The following is an 8,529-nucleotide window of genomic DNA, read 5'->3' as shown; positions in this document are numbered from 1 at the left end:
AAAGAGTGAGGGTGAGTGTAGGGGATGCAGCTGAGAAACCGAGATGGTATCAGCTTCTTTTGCCAGTACTTTTACAATTCTATATATGTTCATTGTATTCTGCATCCACCAGCCACTTTCTCTCAAGGCCAGAGCAGACTCTACCCACAAAGTTTCTGTGCACTCTTGTTGAAACACGTTACATTTCTCCTTTCATTTCCTGTGGGTTTTTCTAGCTAGAGGACTAGATCATTCTGGATTAGAGCATTCATTTTCATTAAAAGTTCCAGATCACCCCCCAAGTACAGATCAACCTAGCGGTAAGACTTAAAACTCTTGGTGACAGCTTTATTTACTCATGTTTCATGCACAGCATGTTCCTTATATCCCATATGCCTTCTCCCTCAGAAGCAGCAACCTTACATTCACAAAAAATCAAGCTTTACCAATATATTTTCAGTATACATCTATACATTACTAAATGTAGGTCTGACCTGGAAACCCTGCTGCACAGATAACTTCAGGAATGAACAAAGAAAGTTCAAGTGGCTTTTTTGGGGGTCTATTTCTACTTTGTGAAGGTGTTATTTTTTTATAACAGGGGAACACCAAGCCAGTGTCTGGATCAAGAGGGCCAGAGCTATCTGGGAGTGCTCTCTTCAAGATCACAAAAAGAAGGGGGGAAGCCCGTGAATGTACTTTCTCTAATTTGGCCCTAAGCCCAGCCAGACAAACCTCCGGGAAGGGGGATGCTCTCAGGTCCCTTGCAGTCAGGCCTCCTGGTCCTCAGAGGCAGCATCCTCTTCCTTTCTAGAGCCACCTGACAGACTCCCTGCAGGGAAGATCTCTTCACTTATTAGCTTCCCCACCTGCAGCTGATGGCATGGTGCACCTAGAAGCCACCTCTGGCTGGTACCCTGCTTGATGGAACCCCTGTCCAGTGAGAAGGAGCTGTGAAGGATTTACAGGTCCTCCAGCAAAGGACTGGAGAGACCTAAATGTACTGGATGCCAGGCTATGCTTTTTTGAAGTTAGATGTTCATATTCGCTTCCACCACCTGAAAACTCATAGCAGTTAGTCCTAAAATGTGTTTGCTTACCCTGTCCTGATATGTATCACAGATTCAGCTTTAGATATGCCTCCTGTCATTCAAATGTGGGAAGACACACTGAAACAAACTGGACAAAGACAACACTGACCTGAAGGAGTTTTCTATCGGTTCTATAGCTGGCCATATCTTAACCTTAAATGAGAAAGTCACAGAGGACTAACTTGTCTCTTTCCCCAAAGCTTCCTATTGCACAGTTGCCGATAGACAGAGCTAGTATAACCCTAAAAGCACACCTCTGTCTGTGGAGCATGCTTTCAAGGCACATAGATGTCCCCTGATAGAACCTTGAGCCGAAACATGCAAATGCATCTGCCATCAGTGGCAAATCCTATTTCTATTAATGATAACATTAGAAGAAAATAACTAATGGAGCAGCACAACTGGATTTGTAGAGAAAAACCATCAGGACTAAGGAAGTGAAGTTACATTCTCAGGAATGAATTATTCACTACATGTGTACAACCAGCAGGAAGAGAACCGCAGGCTGAAGAAGAGATGTTCAAACTTACCAAGAAAAATAAATACATGAAAGTATGATGTGAACATCAGCTACATTTCCTAGGCAAAAGCTCCACATGGGGGCCTGAAATCCAACTATATTTGCATTTTGACATATTATCACCAGGAAAGACATAGCAATGCAGCTCCTGAGGCAAGGGAGTTCAACATTGCCAGGATATCTGGGCTTTTTTATTATGGGTGGAAAATTCCTCTGCTCCCAAATGTCCTGCAGGATTGTATGGAGGGAAGTAAAGAGGGTAAATGGGGGATGCCCTGCCTTGGAAGCAATGAAGCTATTGCAAGGAATCATCCAGACAAAAGGCCTGTACTCTTGAAGAAAGCAGAGATGGTTTTGCACTGCCTCCCTGAACCTAAGTCATCCAATTGCTTTCCCTTTCTTCCCAGTCTCAACGAGCTCACTATTATCTGCTGTAACTCTTCACAAAGCTGTTCCCCTTCCTCTCTCTCATCTTCCCTCTAGCAGATCCCATCTCTTTAATTTGCCATTACTCCTTACCCCAGGCCCATCACTCCTCCTCACACACACCACGCATCCACACACACGAGTCCTGAGGACAGATTATGATGATGCACATGAATTTGTCTTCTTAAAGGCTGCAAACAATGGACTAAATGAGAAGGGTGCTAAAACTCTGTGGGTCTACTTTGACGAAGCAACCGAGAGCTGCACAATGTTTGCCTGTAAGGGAATAAAGGAAAGAGTTACTGTGCTGCTCACAGAAGCTTCAGAATTTGGGGGAAAAAAAGGAAAGTGCTTTGAAATGTTGCCATGGGAGTACCCACTTTGAATCTGTGCTAGGAAACCCATCCTGGAGTGTTTATGCTCCTGGGAAAATTCAGCCCGGACGTGACAGCAAAAACTGTGATCCTTGAGCCACAGCTACAAGACCTTTCCATGAAGGAGCACTATGTGAGTGGGAATGAATGGAACCAAAGTACACTTGAGTCAATGAACCTATTGCTGATATGCTTTGAATCAAACAAACTTGGGTCTCTACTGATGTCTCCAAGGATGGCCCTGGGGCAGTGCTGTTCCAGGAGAAAAGACGCACTTGGCTTTCTACGGCATCTGTTACAAGACTGATGTGGCTGAGCCTGAACAAAAACATGTCTGACTCTAAATAAAGTTTAGGCATGGCCCACGGATGTGTGACATTTTCTAGGCATATGTAAGCTTTGTAGCTAAACAGAAACCGGTCTTCAGAATTGTTTTTTGCTTATATACAATATAATGTGTATGTCTACACACACGTATATTAAGGAATCTGAATCATATGTCTGTAATGGTGAAACCACAAAGTTAGTTATTTGACTTTCAGACAATGAATGGTAAGTGCTCAGTAAATGCAAAAGTATGTGGCAGATGCAAAGGCATTCTCTTATTTTGACTTCATTACAGAAAAGTTAAGGGGAACTTGTGTGTCCCTGCAGCTCACCAAGGATATGAGGGAGCTGAAAACCCTGTGCTCTTTGCTAGCTCACTGAAGGTCGTCAGAGCACAGCATAAGGCAAATTTCAGTCAGGCTTTGAAGAGACTGTCATTAAGGTGATTTCTATTTCCACAAATGAGGGCCACTGTGGTAGCTAGAGGAAGCAGCTGCAAGGCAAGCAATGGGCAGGCTAGACACAGACATCTTCAGTCAGACATTATCCACAGTAAATAAGTAGAAACATCACTTTACAGATTTGCTAGCACTTGGAGCTGGTGGTCAGCAAGTGCATGTTAGGCTGTTAAAGAGGATTTGCTGAAAGAGAACGAGGATTAGTTTCCTTTCACACTGTAAGCCTGCAGTTTAAAAGCAGATCTTTTGCCAAGGGGATTCTGCCAGTCGCAAAGCATGGTGGCCCACCAACAACCTCAGAAGTCTCAAACCATCTGGCTACTTTGATTTTAATGCTACATAGGAAAATGTCTCTATTATGTCAATAGCATCTTACGTAGCCATTCCTATCCTTACCTTATTTTTACCTGCAAGAGTCCACAGTAAAGACCAAATGGATAAAGAAACCATTTCAAATCCTAACCACCATGACTGCCTTAGTTTTACACAACTAGTGGACATAAATTCTTGTCATCTTGTTTTATGCTAACGGCAGGATTTATTAGGTCAGACAGGTCATTAAGTAATTTTTTTCTTTAAAAATGTCTTTGATTCAGTGAACTCAAATTTATGCTCTGTTATAGTGTGCTAACATCTATTTTTTGGCTAGGAAAGTCAGTGATAAATCTTAATTTAATAAACTGACAATAGATCTCAATGTGAAAGAGATTCAAGACACTAATTTTTAAAGTTATTTAAAAGCAGTGAATCCTTGCATAACTGCAAGACTAATTCCAAACTAAAAGCATGTTCTCTTTGAAAATACCTCATTTATCACAACATGCAATTCTGCTTAATGTGGAGATTCTTTTAGAAGCTGTCTAGCAATTGCCCTGGTCGCCAGTGGCAGCATGCTCTTTTCATCTGCCAAAGAGGAAACAGAATTTGGAATACTTTCATGAACAGAGCTCTGTGAACAAGTACATAGGCACCTCTACATGCACTCCCTTCTGCCATCTCCATTCTCTGCACGCATGCACATACAAAACGCGCAGAAAAAGGATTTGGAACTGGAGAAGCACAGTGGAACAGGTTGCCCAGAGAAGTTGTGGAATCTCTATCCTTCAAGATTTTGAAAACCCAGATGGACAAAGGGCCTGAGCAACCTCATCTTGCTCAGAGGCCGACCTGATTTTGAGCAAGGGGTTGGACTTGTGTCCACCAGAGGTCACATCCAACCTAAATTATTCTACGATTCCATGAGCTCGTCAGCCACCTGCCCTGTTCCTTGCTAATGAAATTTTTCAGAAGCTCCATGCACACACCCACAGCTTGTCTACAAAGGGAAAATCAGTTGCAAAGCTACGTAGTTTTATCTATATATATGTCTCACTATATATATTGTATGTACATATGCATACGTATGTGTGTGTGTAACTTTGTATGTGTGTTTGTGTAAATGTTTTTGCACGTATGTACATATGGGTACGAACACGCCTCTCGCTAGCATACTGCCCCACTGGAATATCAATGCCCACCCTCCCCAGAAGACAAACCAGTTCTCCTGCAAGTGATGTGACTGGGAACTAAGATGGAGTGGCCGTGTGTGGCACCGACCAGGTAGGTCTCTCAACATGCCCAAGCAAAATGCAGAAGCAGTGAAGATGCAGGGCACAGCATCACCATGCAAATGTTCACACACAGGCTTGCCATTCCAGGCTCTGGTCATCCCAGCGCATTGGGCAGTGAAGAGTTCATCCCATCCTGACTTGTTTTTAAAGGGCTTGAATAAGGTATTACGTGATGGATATGCATGCTGCCTACAGGAATCACCCATGACTAGGTGTTTTAAGAACCTTGTTCTAATTTCTGAAATTCCTTCTAGCTACATGCTTATCATGAGTACTTGGGCTCTGTGTCTTCCAGCCCAGTCTTAAGTAGATCTTTTAGGTCATAGACAAATTAAATACTTCATGTGCCTCAAAGGATTGTATCTAGCTCCAGAAAGCCTTGGTTGGCAGAATGCCTTTGTAAGCTTCTTTTATTAAAGCCTACCACTTTCTTCACCACCTTCCACAGTGTTGTATCTGCCACTTATATAGCTTTGAAGAGAGAGGGTATGTGTGGAGCTGCTCCAGAGCACTGTAAAACAGATGCATAAGAACAAAAAACAAGACACCAATCTTTTCTTATGTGTCTGACCTAGATTAGACTCCTGTGTGACAAGGGACAAGGAGGCAGAATAATTGCAGTCATAAGGGAATTGTCCTGTATCTATGATGGAGCAGAAGATGAGGAACTCATTGCTACAAATGGGACCTAACTCTCAGCCCTTCTGGAGACAGTCAGAAGGGTAGGGTAGGAATATCACCTTTCGATATCTGACCCTATACTTGAATTTTCTTCTCATATCTCTGCACTTTCAAGAAGAACCCCAGTGAATCACACTGTCTGGCTCTAAAGAGGGAAACTAAAAGAAATGTCAACTGTCGTGGTGGCTTTTTCATGTTATCTCTCTGTTGTTCAGACAGGAAGTAGGAGTGCATCCTACTCGCGGCGCAGAGAGGGGAGACAGCTGCCTCCAGAGTCTCTTTATCAGGAGGGACTGCCCCTTTTGGAGAACCACAGGGTTGTTTTCTTTTCTTCTCAACACAGTTTTGTTTTCTGGCCTCTGTTTTGCTGACCTGACTCGTCCTCTGAGAGGCAATGTTTCAGGGTGTCCCGTCTGCTAAAATTTGTTTTCGTTTCCATTTTAATCCAGATTTTGAACGATATCCATCTACTCTCAAACCATAGGGAGTAGTTGAGATGAAAAACATTTCATTTTAAGTTTGAAAGCCTATTGTCATCTCACTTAATGCAGTAGGTTAGGAATAATATCATTGACATTCATGCCACTCGGGGTAAAAGAGGTCAGAACGCGTTAATGCTTGAAGTGAAGGAATAAAACAGCCTCTCTCAAGCTAGGCTCAGACTTCTTCTTAAGTAAGGTCAGTTAAAATGTCTTGCAGCCACATTTTCACACCACTCAGAATGAGTGTTGGTTGCAGATCCTCCATGAATATTTGTTGCCCAGCTACATGACAGGTAGGCATTTTATAACATCTCAAAGGGGAGATGGCCTGTCAGCTGCTCTGTGGCCAAATCATTTCATTCTGCTCACAAATACATTCCTACTTCATAAGGTTCGAAAGCTGTATGCAGTCCAAAAGCCAAAGTACCTGGCAACTATAGTGCATATGTCATAGTCTATGTACTAATAAGGGTTGCAAAGAGCTGGAGCAGCCCGTGCAGATAGCTGCAGGATCAGCTTCTCACACGTATAACTGACAGGTAGAAAACTATCAAGTATCCTCCAACAGGCAAAGTTATTTCTTCTCTTCAGGAAGGTTGTCAGTTGCTGTCCAGTCCAAATCATCCTCTTTCTAGAGACTGCAATTAATAACATGAAGAGATCAAGGTCAGTGACTAGATCAATGGTGTCTTGAGCAGATTCCCTCCATGGTTTCAGCCTTTCTTTAAAGCTGAGGTTGAATTTCTCAGGCCCATAAATAAGCTCCTACAGATCTGAAAGTAGTGTTTGCAGCCCAATTAGCTTGTAATGGCTCTTCAAGCAGTTGTTGATGATAGTAATCCGGGCTTGAAGTCTTGGCATGTAAGGGATGCTTGTGATTGTAGCTCATGTTGTCTCGCATTGGCTGAAGGCGTATGGAGAGGACAAGGGTCACTTAGTGCTATCACAAACTCAGGCCTCTGACATAAGGCATCCCTCAGATATGTACCCTATTGCCCATGTGCTGAGCTTTGTTAGAGAGATCATGCCAAAGCTCAGGCTGGAGAATTATCAACCTTCTGAAAGAGCAGCATTATAGCACCGCAGACAAAGCGCTCTTATGTCCTTTGTGCTGTGCGAACGGAGACCAAGTAGTAAATGTGTCAGTTTAGGAGTGTTTTGGGCTCAAGAAGCAATGGAATGTCCTTTATATCTTTCGTAATGAGAGTCTGTTTGGATTAAAATGATCTCCATGTAAGCAAAAAAATTACCAGCCTTCCCATTTCAAATCTGGCAGGGCTTCTTACACAGGCCTCTATTCAAACAGCGTAGGGGAAGAGGAATAGGGGACTTTTTTGTTTAACTCAAATGACGTGGTGTGTATTTCTAACATAAAAAGCAAGACAGAAAATGAACTCTGTCTGAGGCAAAAGATTTAGAAGAAAAAGGAAAGTATGAATGTAGGAAGCTGTCTGAACACAAAGGCAAGGAAAATGAACACTTTTAGTCATTGACAGAACACGCATTTTTATGATGGCTAACAGCAAATTGGTGTGATGATTCCTGTAATGACATCCTAGCCTGTACATAGGATGAACGGTGGGATCTATAAGAAGTTTTTAGTGCATGTTTTAGGAACAGTTTCAAGCATTTTGGAAAGATCTGAGATTGACAACCTAGTAAGGTTGAAAACCATGGTTGAAAACAAGGGAACTCCAGCTGAACAAATCTATACATGATCTAAAAATAACTGCAGACAGCTATCCTACCAAAGCCCAGAAGCCCAGGAAAGCACTGAGGAGTGGTCCATCTAAGCCAGGTTCCTTTTCTCCAAAAGCTGGCAAAGTACAGTGCTGGAGAGGAGACTGCAGAAAAGGTCAGTATGTACAATTTTGCCACAAAGATAGAAGTAACAAAACATACATTTAAGATAAAATTATCAAATACGGTTTACTACCTCAGGTTTAATTCTCATGTACCCCTGCTAAGAAATCTCAACGACCCCTTTCCCTCTATGCAACTTCCATTCTCCTGTCAAAGAAAATGCCACCCTCTGGCTGTGCAAGGAAGTAGCAGAATAACCTTCGCCGTGCTCCTCTTTCCCCCCCAGATGAAACTCACTCAGCTTTCTAGTTTTCCTGTGACTCCCCAAGAGCTCTACCCGCATCCTCACAGTGCTCGCCTACCTGCTCTGCTTCAGCCCTTTTCTTTGGTTTCTGTCCCACTCACACTTCTGTCTGCTGCTCTTCCCACCCCTCACCTCACCCGGTAACACAAACACAGGCCCGACCTTGGCCTTCCTCTCTCACACCTCTGATGACACTTGACCCAACCTGGCTGCCTGTCCGTCTCCAGGCTCCTCTTTGCTGCCCTCACCGGCTTCTCCTGCTCTAACCTCTCAAGGCAACATGCCCGACCTGAGTGCTTCTCTAGTAATTTTTTTCCCTCTTTTCCCTGACAGCCTGTTGCATGACCATATCATTTCTAAACCTACCGCAGACAACCAACCTATTTTCTCCCTCATCTCCCAACCCTGACAGAGACACACATTTTTTTCTGCTGTCACTGTCACTGAAGGTACCTTTTCACAAAGATGTCTCTT

This window comes from Egretta garzetta, unplaced genomic scaffold, assembly GCF_000687185.1.
Source record: "Egretta garzetta isolate BGI_Z169 unplaced genomic scaffold, ASM68718v1 scaffold88, whole genome shotgun sequence".
Classification (NCBI taxonomy): Eukaryota; Metazoa; Chordata; class Aves; order Pelecaniformes; family Ardeidae; genus Egretta; species Egretta garzetta.
The sequence above is the reverse complement of the archived record's forward strand: the minus strand, read 5'-3'. Positions refer to the sequence as shown.